Raw genomic sequence first — 15,236 nt, forward strand, 5'->3', positions numbered from 1 at the left:
CGCCTTTGCTTTTTATCTTTCCTATCCTATCCTTTAACTTTCCAACTTTCAGCACACGGCAGCGAACGTGGCTCGGCCTGAAACAATAGGCAGACCCGTGTACTTTCCTTTTCTTCCTATCAGCAACAACAGCAACACATGTTTTAATAATGATAATAATTGGTTTTTGGTGGAATGGAAATGGCGCATTATCTGTCTCATATATCGTTGGACACCTGAACCGCGCCGTAAGGGAAGGGATAAAGGAGGGAGTGAAAGAAGATAGGAACGAATAGGTCCGTAGTGGAGGGCTCCGGAATAATTTCGACCACCTGGGGATCTTTAACGTGCACTGACATCGCACAGCACACGGGCGCCTTAGCGTTTTTCCTCCATAAAAACGCAGTCCATTCGAAAGCAATGGAAAGACGCATAAATGGCTCTCTGGGACAGTGGACACCTCGGTCGCGCTTTAACGTACGTGGCGGCAGTGACAGATGTGGGCTGCATGTGTTGACATTCACAACGTTGTAGCAGGAACGCAGCACTGAAGCTATAGGCCGTCGGCGTTCATTGTGTTCAATTCCGCTGGCGTTGAGAATGTTCTAGATTCCGATGATTTTGAGGAAAGGAAGGCGCAAACTGGCTCTCTGGGACAGTGGACACCTCAAACGCGCATTAAGGTACGTGGCAGTGGTGAGAGAGAGATGTGGGCTGCATGCATTAGCGCTTAGAAACGTGGAAGACGCGCGGCATTGCGGCAATAGACCGCGGTGTTCATTTGGTGACTAACCTCTCGCGATCAACCATTAACTGCCGCCGGCCAGGGTGGCGGGGTGGGCGCACTGCCTATCCATTGTGCGGAACGCACTCACCGTTAGAGACGCCAAGCCGCGTGTAGTTGCCCAATACAGCGCAGCTTTGGCTCTCTAATCAGGTTTAGACCCGCCGCGGTGGCTCAGTGGTTAGAGCGCTCGGCTACTGATTCGAAGTGCTCGGGATGGAACCCGACCGCAGCATCTTCGTTGCGATGGAGGCGAAACGCTATGACACCCGTGTGCTGTGCGATGTCAGTGCACGTCAAGATCCCTTGGTGGTCGAAATTATTCCGGAGCCCGCCACTACGGCATCTCTTTCTTCCTTTCATCTTTCACTCCCTCTCCCTTCTTTATCCCTTCCTTTACGGCGCGGTTCCGGTTTTGTGCGGTATGTGAAACAGATACTGCGCCATTTTCTTTCCCCCAACCAATTTTCCAACCAGGGGCCAGGTTACGCAACTGTGACAAATTCTGTCACAAGGTATTGACAGTGACGTCAAAATGATGACACGATGAGACGTCATCACGTGACGCAACGAGGAATCAGCCATTTACAGCAGGTCGGCGCCCCGAGAGAATTCGAGGGGCCGTCAGCTTATTTTTTGTAAAAAGAAATAAGAAATTAGCAACGATGAAAATAACTAATCTTTTATTTTGCCAAAACGTTGTGTTTAAAGTTCCGAAATATTAAGCAAAACAAAAAGCGTTCGAAGTTGTGCTAATAAATTTGCTGGTGGGTAACTTTTGCTGACGTGGGGATGCGCTGACGGCGGTAAAACGTCGAGCCTCTTTGCACGAAAGCAACCGATTCTACGCCGTGTTTATTGTTTGTTGCGCGGCGTCTGAAGTCCAGCTACTGTGCGGTTGACCTAATTGCGCAGAAAAGTTTGAACGAATGCAGTGAAGTCTACGTGCCTACCGAGCGAACTCGCAAGAAGCGTTTGGTACGAAATCGACGAAGACATCTTGAAGTCGGTATTTTTCGCCTCTTTCGATCTATGATAGAAATGCCAAAAGGTGAAGTGTTTTAGTATGTGATGTGTGGCTCACCTCAGAGCCTCGCAGATGACGCGCGCAACATTCGCCGCGGACTCTTGTGGGTAACGTTAGCGGTGTGCTGCACCAAGAAGCCTGACGGCCTCCGAAGGCAGGTGCCCGCGGGCAGCAGTTCTCCCAGGGGACCATGTGGCGCCCTCTCCACCGTGCATGTGTCCTCAGTACTCAGTTGCTTCCGCCGTCTGACGGTCGACTGTAAGCAGCTCCTGCAACGGACGGCCAACCACAACAAATGATGGTGGCGCTTTCTTCCATTCATCTTTCACTCCCTTTTTATCCCTTCCCTTACGGCGCGGTCCAGGTGTCCGTCGTTATGTGAGACAGATACTGTACCATTTCCTTTCCCCAAAAACTAATCGTCTGCGACGGACACCAACGACACATAGGAGATAGATGTGACTGTCTTTCTCAGAAGCACTTTGTTGCGTCGGAAGAGCACAATCTGAGGAGCCTTATTTGCCATGAATGCGTCAGACGGTACATGCGCACAGTGGGCTTATAACTCTTCTGGGGTACACGCACACTTGCTTTGCAAGAAGCCATAAACGCGGCTAGAGGTGTCAGAGCGGTTTGATTTTCCGCATTTCTGAATGTCTAGCATTCATTAGAAAAAAAAAAACTTATGTGAGGCTGTTTACGCCCTATGCAAACTACGACAGCAGAAAAAGCTGCATTTTCAGTCGGTTGCAGGCGGTCCTGTAGTATAAAGTTCACGCTCTATACTTACAACATCGGCAGAAATTGCAGGTGCTTGGAAATAAAGAAAATGTCGCGCTGTTATTGCTGTTTCTAAATCTCATGTTGAAAATTGCATTGTACGTTGGGCACACCACATTGTTATTGTAGTTTTAAATTCTAATAGCTGCAAACGCAGCAGTTTCGGATAGCATCAAAATCTTGGAAAGGTCACTTTATAGGGCAAATGTTCCGGCAGTTTTGAAGCCAATATGTTACACTCTTGGCGCGTACCACGTGTATCTGTGATAGACAATCGCAGGATCGTGAGAATTTTGAAAACGATTTCCTCGGCGCCATACCATTTAACGTGTCTATGCATAACGCATTCGCCACAAACGCCGCTTCAATGTGCGGGCGCGGCATGTGTGGAATATTTATGGGCGGCAATGGCTGGATTCTTGACGGAAAAATGTGAGACTTTTTGTCACAAGCTTTTCATCGAATATGCCAAAGAAATCGGCGTTTTTTCGAGCACCAGCTATAATTATTCGAGTATTTAAATCATGTGAAGGCAGTCAGACGTGCAGATAGGACGAGGCTGATGTGGAATGAAATGACTCACGCGGTACACGCAGACACATGATTGCAACGAAACGACAGTACTGTAATCTAAACCAGCACTTTTCACGAGCTCACATAAAACATATCTCGAGTCTTTACTACATCCGGTGGGGAGATCGTGTGAAGAAAAATATTGCCCTTTATTCTAGAACAGGAGCGGGTGCATGAGTACGAGACCATAAATCTCGTTCCTCTGCTCCAGTATACCTTTTTTCCCATAATGATATCACCCTGCGGTGCAATAGCTGGCTTGATGATGATGATGACCGTATAATTTACGGGCTATGAAAGGCAAGTCACCACTAGCTTGGAGGTGGAGAGGAGGGGGAGATATCATACGAAATGTTTGGGTGGATCTGCAGAACTCAAGTCATGAATAAGCTTGGCCTGACACCTTTGAAGCGATATTTGATGATATCTCCTTTGATGAGTAGTTCTTAGAGCGCAATTTTATCACAGCAGTATCGCGGTGGCGTTGAGCTCTTCAGCGTGTGTCTTTGAGAATTGATGTCATATACAGAATATAAACATGCATTAACATGGCGCGCCGGTTCGAAGCCTGTAGCGCAAATGCTCTCCCACAGCAAAACATGTGCGGGACATTCAAGCACCAACTTTAAGTTTATGACGCAATAGCGTTAATGGATCCCTTCTGCGGCTGCTCTTGGCCACGCAGACACGGATACTGTTTCTACATTATGTGAAATACCACATGACTTACATATAAAGCCCCGCTTTAGCAAAACAGTACAAATGTGCCTGCGTGGCCTAAATAAAGGCTTTTTTTTTAGTTTGACACCGCATTCTGTATGGTATCTCACTGCACAGCCATTTGTTGAAGAACCCTTAGACATGTTAGCAGTAAATTTGTTGATGAACCCTTAGACATTCTTGTTGTTGTTGTTGCCTTGGTGACATGGCACATGCCCCCGACCGGGGATTGACCTTAGACATGCTCTCTCTGCCTTCACTCTTCTTTATCCTCCTCGTAATCCTTAGACATGTTCTTTGTGATTGGACTATAATAATAATAATAATAATAATAATAATAATAATAATAATAATAATAATAATAATAATAATAATAATAATAATAATAATAATAATAATAATTGGTTTTTGGGGAAGGAAATGGCGCAGTATCTGTCTCATATATCGTTGGACACCTGAACCGCGCCGTAAGGGAAGGAATAAAGGAGGGAGTGAAAGAAGAAAGGAAGAAAGCGGTGCCGTAGTGGAGGGCTCCGGAATAACTTCGACCACCTGGGGATTTTTAACGTGCACTGACATCGCACAGCACACGGGCGCCTTAGCGTTTTGCCTCCATAAAAACACAGCCGCCGTGGTCGGGTTCGAACCCGGGAACTCCGGATCAGTAGCCGAGCACCCTAACGACTGAGCCACCGCGGCGGGTATTGGACTACAAAGCCTTTGGAAAACGCGCATGAAGGATTGACGTTGTAAATCTGTTGTTTCTTCAAACATACACTTCAGCAGAATGATTGATCTCAAGCAAAATTATGCTCGTACCCAGTTTGATTAGGAGTGGGAGCCACTCCTAGTGCTGCGCTCTTCTAGTGCATCGCTGCTTAGGTGGGTCGTATTAGGATGTGTTATGATGTAGGGATGCGCCCTTTGTTGCATCTTTTATAGTGGCTTGTTTAGATGTGTCGTATTATGCATTGTGTTGATTTGCGATTGCTTTCTTCATGGTTTTTACATGATGTACACAGAATATTGATTGTTTAAAAAATTTGTTTAAAGAATTGTTTAAAAAATTGCCTGCGTAGCCTAGTGGTAGCGTCTTTGACTCCCAATTCACGCTTCAGGCGTTCGACTTTTGGCTGCTTATCCTGATCTTGCTTTCAGCGTAGTTTCCTTACTTTATATGTTTCCATACCCTAATTACACATGAGTCATGCTGCGGCCTTTTAATCGCCAGTTCTCTAAAGTTTTAATAAGTTTTTATTCCACTTGTCCGCACACACCAGTGACACCGACTACGCCCGGTTCATCTCTGAAAGGGACTCTTAATGCTTTTGCGTTAAAATAGTGCCGGCCTCAGCAGCAGAACGGAAGCACTCTAGAGCCCGTTGTGAGTACCAGCAAACGTAATTCTCTGTAATTTTGGAAGGTATACACCTTGCTGATGTCCGTGCAAGGTTTGGGGCGTGTCTTTTCTTTCACTCTTTACTCTCCCATCCTTTACCCCCTCTTACTATATGCACGCGGCAGCGAGCGTGGCTCGGCTTGAGCCAGTAGGCAGGCCCGTGCACTTTCCTGTTCCTTCTTCCTCTCAGCAACATTAACAGGGCATGAAAATCACAATGTCATTGGGGATGGAGGATCGCTATCTCGTTCAGGGAGGAGGGCCATTCATGCCAGTACACGCCAGTCGATGCATCCTGGAGGCGGCAATACGCACGTACTGCTATGAGACAACACGCCATTCCCATTTCAGTTTCATCACGGCGCACAAAGGACCGGGCATTTGGCTTATGAAGCGCACTGCGCTCATAGGCAGCGCATAATCACTACTTTTCTTTCTGGTGGCCTCAGGCATGTGCATAAGCCCGGACTAAGGAGAGAAGTTTGCCACAGACACGCTTAAACTTGTCCACCATGGAGCACGAAGCACTGCACGTTGAAGGTGATAATTCAGGACGAAGTTCAATGCACGCGGGTAATCTGGCAAGCGAGCATTCCGTCTACGGGCCAACGTATCTAGCTGATCAAGGAAGGCATCTGCTCGACAGCCTTAACAGTCTGTGTTGACACCTTATACGTGACCAATCTCGCTGACAAGAGGACAGTCCGAAAGAGCTTGTGTATTTGTTCACAGTTCTGTCGGGCTCTTTCACATTTACGTGTTCATGATCATTTTTACTCGAAAATCGTTCAAAAACATGTCTCTGATCACAAATTCCACTTTATTGTCTACTTTTCACTACTATTTTAACTACTACTACTGCTACTACTACTACTACTATTACTACTATTACTACTACTACTACTACTACTACTACTACTGCTATTATTACTAATACTACTACTAATACTACTACTACTAATAATAATAATACTACTAATAATACTACTAATATTATTAATACTACTACTAATACTACTACAACTACTAATAATAATACTACTACTAATAATACTACTAATATTATTAATACTACTACTACTACTAATACTAATACTAATAATATTACTAATAATGCTACTAATAATACTACTACTACTACTACTACTACTACTACTAATACTAATACTACTAATACTACTACTACTACTACTAATACTAATACTGCTAATACTAATACTACTAACACTAATACTAATAATAAAGCTACAACTAATACTAATAATACTACTAATAATAATACTACTACTAATATTACTACTACTAATATTACTACTACTAATAATACTACTACTACTCAGCGAAAGTTTCAATAAAAGAAATGGTTTTATGTGCTTTTTCTCATTAAGTGACCATGAATACACACTTGTGAAGTAGAACAGAATAGAATAGAATAGATGTTTATTTCCATATTTGGGCACATTTCTAAGGCAGGATTGATTAAGAGTTTTCGTTTGTGAAAAGTTCAATACAACTGTGCACAAATACATGGTTGAACATTGACTTTATTGGCTATGTTTAGTACCGCGCCGTTGGGTGAGTAGCTATCCGCGGGCTGGGGACCATATGCAGGCAAGCCGGCCTGAAGCTTGCCCACGGACGGGCAGCACGCACGCACAGTCTGGACCACAAGGGTCACCTGGTTGCCTCCCAAGACGGCACTAAACGAAATAAAAAAACGATTCAAATATATATGTACGTACCACTAGCGTATAAAAATGTAAAAATAATATTTTTCTCTACAGGTTTCTGTTGAGGAAGTCATGAAAAAGATTATTATTTGAAACATCTGTTTTGTGGCTTCCAAGTCATGCTTTCGTTCTGCTATTAGTCGGCGATGTAAGGATGTGTGCGTTAATGTAAGGGTAAAAAAATCACTTCTTGGAAGCGCTGTCATACGAGCCGAGTCAAATTTTCTTTCACTCGCGCAAACTGCCTTCCTCTGATGGAATAATATTATCATTTTTAAGGATTAATTTCTGAAAGAAAGCCAAAAACCAGCGCGTCATCGTCGCGGGGGAGCTCAAGGAATAGACAAATGACAAAGCGTGCAAGTAAGAAAAATAAGGCTTATTTTTCACACATAGGTCCATTTACCCTTTTAGAGTTGCTTCCCGTCCAAAAAGAGTTGCTTCCCGTCCAAAACTGCTCTAGCTCTAAGTTTAATTCTTCGCCGGCAATATTGCACTTTACGGATGCAGGGCCCTCACTTCCTGTCTCTCCTGTCCTCTGCTCCTGTCCTTCCTGTCCTCTCTTCCTGTCCCCTCACCTCTTTCATTTCTCCATTCTGCCTGCTATCCTTTATTTCCGCTGCCCCAGCTCATGTGCTTCAGTATCGATGGCAGATGCCGGGGCTAGCAAAAATCTTTTCCTTCCTTTTTACTATTATTTTTAATAAAACCACTACCACCACCTATCAGTCATTCAACGCCCCCGTCTTTAGAGCGTCTAGTTAGCTATATCCATCATTCATAACTATACCAGTGAATCATCTGTTCCTGAAAGAGGCCAGGTTTAGAGTTTAACGTATAATTTCTTCATGCTTTGTGTGCAACCGTAGTTATATTCAAACACTTTATTGGAGGTGTTTCATCATTGTGTACTTACGTGGACCTTGTTGAGGACTTCACTATTTCCGTTATTGCACTTTCTTTTACATTTAACGCCTATTTCCTTTCCTTTCCTTTCTCTCGGTGCTCCTGCTCAGGCTCTCCATCTAAAATGCATGCACGGAGGCCCTCGCGGGGATTCGTGTATGCGCGTTGATCCCTTTGTCAGTGGTTATTTAAACAACCTCAAGGAGTTGCAGCTACACCTTCCAGTGTCCATATAACGTATTGAAATGATTTATTTCTTGTCGAAAAAGTTAGGAGCCGATTAATATTCTCGGTAGTGCAACTTTTGACAGCAGCATCTGCGGTGCTCTGACCGTAGGCAACCGCGTAGAACACGCATTGCCGAACGAAGGCGGTTCTGGCTTTCGACTTGGGCCGCACGCACAGCGCTCCGCCGCCTATGAGCCTTGCCTCAAGCCAACGTATTCTAACACCATGCCTCGAGCGAACGGCCAGCGCACTTACAGCCTGCGCTACCCTGGTACCATATCTGGCAAGCGACGCATTACTTACCGATGACGCCATCAGCGAGAAGACGACGGCGCACGCTTCTCTGGCGCCGTGGGTCGCCGCCTTGTAACCTTCCCTCACGCTGTCTCCGTACCTTCCCCCTCCTCTGTCCCCCTCGCTGAATGGGAGGTGGGTATGGTAGTTGCGATGGGTGGCAGTCCCTATTCCGGGACGCCATTGGCCGCCGCTGCAGGGCGTGCTCTCTGGTCCAGGGCCCGCTGGGCCTCCAGGTCCGATTTGGACATGGACGACTCCCAGCCCTCCCTAGTTGGCTGACTTATAACGGCTACGTGCGTATTGTACAGCGGAGGATGAAAGAGAATTAACGCCGTGCGCTCCGGAAAGTATAAGTATGGCGGTTGCGAAGAGTTCACGAGGAGGAAGTGGAGGAGGAGGGTACGGCGGCAGCCAGAAGACGGACTATGCGGCGCCCCAAGATGTCGCCAGTGTAGCATGCTGTCGTCCGTTCAACGTCTCAGGTGTGACGGTCCGTGGTATACTGCCCAAACCGAAACTCGGAGCCGCGTCCGTTTGGCACTGCGTGTTTTGTACGTTGTCGCATATGTTTCAAATACAGCAGCAGCTGCGCTCAAAAATCGCGTTACCTAAAGGCGTAATCGTCAGCCAATTTTTTTTATGCGCATTGGACACTGATTTCTTGAAACCGATGCGCTGTCAATATGCTTCCGGCACTGTGCTCAGATCGATACCAATCCGCGGTGTCACCTCGCGCAAGTGTTCCAATTTCTCCGACAAACACTCTGAAACATTCAACGCTTCCCTTAAAATTTGTTATTATGGCCTCCCGCCAACATTTCGAAGCTTCGGCCTCTTTTACTTAAACCATCTTTACTGCATATTTTCTCTCCTGGTCGTGATTTCACTGTGGCTAGCAGTTTGCACTACTGCTTCGTGCATCCCTTCACCAAAGAAACGTCTACGGACGGTGTTCACCTCAGGACGACAAAAGGGATGGCGTCGCCCGTTACGCCATTGCCAATTTTCAGGCTGTAACCTGAAAATAAAAGGCTTCAGTGAGAGTCACTCTTAAATTTCTCATGTGGCACGCAATGTTTTTTATCATTGTAACAAAATATATTTTAGAATCTTGCAACTAAGCTAAACAGGCTGCAGTGCCCCTTAACTTTCACCCAGCTGCGTCTGTGTTAAATATAAAAATGTTCTAAGTAATACTATTCTGTGCTTTCACTCTTCCTGTGTGTGACTGACTTCGCAAGTTCGCACGGCAAAGAAGCTTTCTGGATAGAGCACCACCTGATGTATCAGGATATAAAGCTGCAATAAAACAATAAAGGCAATGCTAAGACTAGAATTGCTGAAATTTATGAATCAAGCGCAGAAAAAAAAATGCTCACATAATTCAGAGCAGATACTTATGGGGCAAATCAGGACCAACTGAGGCAATAAGAAGTCCAGTATTTCTGCAGTACATGCACAATCGGTCGCACTGAATAAACTTCCATAAAATAGAACATTACCATGGTGATTTCGTCGTAAATCGACCTGGCTGGGCTCTGAAAAATAGTGAACGGGAGGCGTGAGTTCGAAAATAAAAAAAGAGAACGAAGATACCTGGCTCCGCCATGAAACACGCACATAAGTTTGTGGACTGCTACCGCAACGTCGCTTACGAGATTCCGTAGAGCTAAAAAAAAAAGCTTACGTCGGACGAATAAGCAGGTGCTTCAATCAATGGTGGCATTGAATTCTATAAAAAATGTTGCAACTCTCTGCGCCAAGTCGCCCAAGCGACAAACTTCTTGGGCACCATAAGACCATTTGCAGGCACAGAACCAAGAAAGAACGAGAAATTATTGAAATGTATGCGAGTATAGAAGCTTCCGAAAACAATAGCGCCAACGGCCCGTCAGTGGCCTTAAGAAAAAAGAGAAAATAAAAATGGCTGGGGTTTAATGTGTCTTGCAGCTAGCTGTTCGAGCGGAAGCTCTGTTAAACATGGTCTCCACTGTCTCAAATCAAATGTCATGGTCAAGGTAAAAGGTCAAGGTAAGGTATCCAGGGGTTATAGTCATATCATCACGTGGTCATACCCCCATAGCTTGGACCTCTCCTGTTTCATTAAAGTTTTAAAGTTCTTGTCCTCCGCCTCCTCCTCCGCATAGCTTGACCATACCATCACGAAGTTTATTTACCCACAGCGCCATTGTCTCGCGTTAGAGCGGGGGTGGGGGGATTAAAAAGTACAGCAAGAAAATAAAATACAATGCCCATGAGTAACAATGAAAGCAAGAATCATCACAAATTTGAAGCAAAGGTTTCATTAGTTGTAATATTTCCAGCGATGAGATATCATTCCAATCGCGCGGTCTTCGGAAAGAATGAAGTTTCAAACATCTCATTTTTACATTTGTAATCTCTAAATTTCCGTTCGTGGTCGGCGCGTTCAGACCTATAAAATGGCGGCAAAATAAATTTTCGCATTGAATACCAACTTCATTTGGATAAATATTATGGAACAGTTTCAATCTAAATTTTTTAATGCACTTCACTAGAGGCTCCAGTTTAAGTTCGTGTTTTGCGTTCTTTATGCTGACTTCTCAGTCGTACTTGCCAGACAAATAACGGGCCGCTAAGTTTTGGACTGTTTCCAGCTTGTTTCTATCAGGATTCGCAGGTGGGACCCATAAAGTACATCCATATTCAAGCATCGATCTAATGTAAGTTTTATGCATACAACAAGTTCGGTTTGACCTTGTGAGGCATTGAAGATCATTGTGTCATACACGTCGAAATTGGCATTTGTACCCCGAGTCTCGATCTCAAACACTCTTTGAAAATAGATCAGCGCGTGCAGCACTGGATCCTAACACAGAACGAGTTTTCGATTTTCTGGTTCTAGATCTTGGTTCATTTTTCTGCTTCTCCTCGTGCTGCTCCGCTTCGTCTAAATTCCGTTCCTTGAAGATACGCGATCCTTACGGATACAGGCTCTATATCAGTTCTTAGTAGCCTTTACTCCTGTGCACTTCTGCCTAGATTTTTTCCCCCTTGTGCGTGTTTTGTTTTCCAAAGCAGGGTTAAACGTTCTTCATTGTGAGTTGTAGCCACATGTTTTTGTAGCGAGAGCTGCATTATGCGAGCCTTCAGCGTGGCCGCCCTTGAGCTCCGTGGCGGCGCCGTGGATGGTCACGGGGTTCGGAGGAGGAGAGAGTGAATTTAACCAGAGGAAGAACGAAGTTGAAGAACGGGGCCCCGCCGCGGTGGCTCAGTGGTTAGGACGCTCGACTACTGATCCGGAGTTCCTGGGTTCGAACCCAACCGCGGCGGCTGCGTCTTTATGGAGGAAAAACGCTAAGGCGCCCGTGTGCTGTGCGATGTCAGTGCACGTTAAAGATCCCCAGGTGGTCGAAATTATTCCGGAGCCCTCCACTACGGCACCTATTCCTCCTTTCTTCTTTCACGCCCTCCTTTATCCCTTCCCATACGGCGCGGTTCAGGTGTCCAACGATATACGAGACAGATACTGCGCCATTTCCTTTCCCCAAAATCCAATTATTATTAAGTTGAAGAACGGGGGAGTGGAGAGGAGGAGAGGGGGAGAGAGTGAATTTAACCAGAGGATGAACGTTGACATAAAGTTCAAGCCTTTACGTGACTACTACGTGTGCAAAAACAATGTGTCTTCACTTTCAAGCCGAACCTAAGCGTAACCAGGCAGATGTAGCTATCGCGTCACTCCAGGTTTAATCAGAGCTAAACCACTGCGAATTTCTTTTACTTAATGTTTATATTTTGCCCTTAGTTCCCCCCAGCCCGCTGCGATGGCTTAGTGGGTGCGCCATTCGGCGGCCGCGTTATAACTGCGTCGAAATTAAAAGAAAAAAAATGCGCGCGTTCCTTCCTTTAACCTGATTATAATACTGACAGTCGGTACCGTCGTAGAGAGTAGATATAGGCAGAAAAAGCGTTGTGGGAAAGGCGTACCGCATTATAGAGCGCATCTTAGATGGTGGTAGCTGCTCTGGAGCCGCATTTCTTAGTTGACCGCACTCTGCTTTCTCTGCATTTCTAGGTGTGTAGGGCCCGAACTCCAGTATACCGGTCTCTAGGGCCTACGGCTCGGCCGAGAAGCGCGTGCTGACGCTCTTTTCTTTGGAATACGCGGCTCTTTTCTCTCCCGGCGCATACAGCGCTTTTATTTTTCTGAAAACCGATTTTCACGCGGGCGCCTTAGCGTTTTTCCTCCATAAAAACGCAGCCGCCGCGGTCGGGTTCCGCGGCAGCGGCGTTTTATGGAGGCAAAACGCTAAGACGCCCGTGTGCACGTTAAAGATCCCCAGGTGGTCGAAATTATTCCGGAGCCCTCCACTACGGCACCTCTTTCTTCCTTTCTTCTTTCACTCCTTCCTTTATCCCTACCCTTACGGCGCGGTTCAGGTGTCCAACGATATATGAGACAGACACTGCGCCATTTCCTTTCCCCGAAAACCAATTATTATTATTATTCACCACGCACAATGAACGAATGCAAGGTAACAAAAACAGAACGAAAATTAATCAGCGAAAGTTGTTTGCCTTTCCTAAGCGTGCGGTGTCTTTTTGAAATTTTTTTGCTTTCCGCCTTAGGCTTAGCTGCGTACGAACTTATACCTGTTTTCAGTAATTCTGTTGTTACTGACACACGCTTTGGACGCTAACTGGTAAATGAACAAGTTACGTTTTCTGTGCACTTCTATGCACTGAATACCAGATAACATCGTGGTAAAGGAGGGAAGAGTTACTTTGGCTGCCGCACTCTCTCGGCTAACGTGGTTGCTGCGGTGAGCCGCGCGGCCCGCGAATGCGCAGTAACCGGGATAGCGCGTTCTATAGGGGCTGTTATTGATGCATGCGCCGCTGCGGCGGTAGGATAGCACGTATGCACCGGGGGGTGGCTGAAAGTTTCGCAAAACTTCGTTTAGATTCGTGTCTGTGTTCTCCCTCCGTTCTGAAAACTAGACATTTTGACAGATTTGCCCGGCTGGTTGGGTTTGAAGACTTAAAATAAACTGCACATCTCCAACCAAAAAACTAATTTTAACCCAACGTTTCGAAGCCCACTCGGCTCCTTCATCGGGGGTGACTGAGGGCAGTAGCTAGCGTCTTTAAGTATGGAGGGGAGGAGGGGGTCAAAGGAACGAAAGGTGTGATGCGAAATGCGTGGGGGAGGGGAGGAAGCTTTCGTTCATTGATTCGTTCAATGTGCACAAATTTCCAATCTACTGGGTTTCATATAATGGTAAACAGCTAGTTGTGTTCAAGGAATGGAGATTCATGACTGGTACAAAGTGGGGTGAAACCGCTCCTCGAGGGTTGTGCATACGACAGTCGTCTTAAAGCGTTGTTGGACGAATCGGTATACTGCTAGATATGTCTCAAAGCCTTGAAGTCAAAGTTTAAACCCACCAAGATGAGATGCGGGTGTAATAAGGTATTGCGCAGCAATGTCTCATATTCTGGAGCTGTTTGTGTTAGAGTAAAGCCATACCTATATGATGGACTATGGAAAACTGAACGCGTCAACAAAAATAAATAAACACTCATGCGTTCACTCTTTACCTGCGCCCATAGCTATAAGTGGCTTGATATTGCAAGGTATGCTGCATTCGGGAAATTTCTAACACGCAATAATGATATAGAAACACCTGCAATGTTGGAAATAAATAAAGAATGGTATTATTTCTATTGAAAGTCTACTCTGCGTTAAAGCTAATTCTATAGGTTGGTATTCGAAGTACACCTTGGATGCGAAATGAAAACAGTTGAGACTTACTTTGATACCGCAGTCAATGCTATAAGAACACACAGGAACAGAACTGTCGACTTCATCTCAAGAGGTCGCCCCTCTACTGGCTATGAAAAGTTCTGATTAGGAGAGAGAACGTTTCATGGCTGTGGTTATGACCACGATATTTATACAGAAGTCCTCACTTACCACCGTTCTGTTGCGATGTAGCTATTCTGTCATTGGGTAATGACTTAATGTTCTGGGCTAATGCGCATGTTTTTAGCAAGAAAACACAATAATAAACGAAAGAAGCAACACGTTTCGAACGAATTTTACGATACCCTAATTATTATGTATACCCTGTGATCGATGACAAGCAAGGCTCTGCCCCTACTCTCGTTTTTATTCTCCGAATACACAGCTGTCCTCACTAAATTATTCTTTCAGATTAGCATAAAACGCAACCTAAAACCAGTTTCGTCAGTACTTGGGAAGTTTTCCGGAGAAGCGCTTGACGTGATTTTCTATGATTGCGTTCGGAACAGGAAATATTCTTCCAGACTGGCGCGCATTTTTCAGCATTGAATATAATAAATGCTCGGATGGGTCGCCATATTGAAAGGAAATAAGTGATCAAGAAAAAAAAGGCAGCTGTCTACGTGATACGTATAGGATGCTCTGCAAGGAAATCGTTTACAACACCTTTGAAAATGCGCTCTTCATATCGAACTCGCCCCGCATTCTACAACTGGCCGTAGATGCTGCCAGTAGCAGTGTTTCAATGAGCCTTGACATTGGAATTGAAAAAAAAAACCCACATAACATTGTTATCATCGTTTCTTGATTAGCGGCTAAAGTGTGGCTCTTGAAGGCCAATGAAAGCTTGTAAAATGTATATGTTAAGATGAGCATTGTCAGTGATTTCCAAGAAAAAATAGCCATATCCCTGGTGCGTATCCGACGTGTCTCTAGAATGTCAGGTGCGAGAAGTGCATGAAGTAAGTAAATCACCCTACTGATGTTCCGTCAATGGCCACTAATATAGATGGTGCACTGCCCAG

General features: G+C 45.3%; 1 long non-coding RNA gene across 1 annotated transcript; it reads right to left on the reverse strand.

Moving 5' to 3' along the window:
• Nucleotides 1-6,789: 6,789 nt before the first annotated feature.
• LOC144109505 (uncharacterized) lies at nucleotides 6,790-14,421 on the reverse strand. Its single transcript, XR_013309611.1, has 4 exons — nucleotides 14,221-14,421; nucleotides 9,926-9,961; nucleotides 9,381-9,441; nucleotides 6,790-6,962 (listed from the first exon to the last, which is right to left on the reverse strand). It is a non-coding gene; the product is annotated as an uncharacterized LOC144109505 (long non-coding RNA).
• Between the last annotated feature and the right edge of the window lie 815 nt (nucleotides 14,422-15,236).

Source organism: Amblyomma americanum, chromosome 11, assembly GCF_052857255.1.
Source record: "Amblyomma americanum isolate KBUSLIRL-KWMA chromosome 11, ASM5285725v1, whole genome shotgun sequence".
Taxonomy (NCBI): Eukaryota; Metazoa; Arthropoda; class Arachnida; order Ixodida; family Ixodidae; genus Amblyomma; species Amblyomma americanum.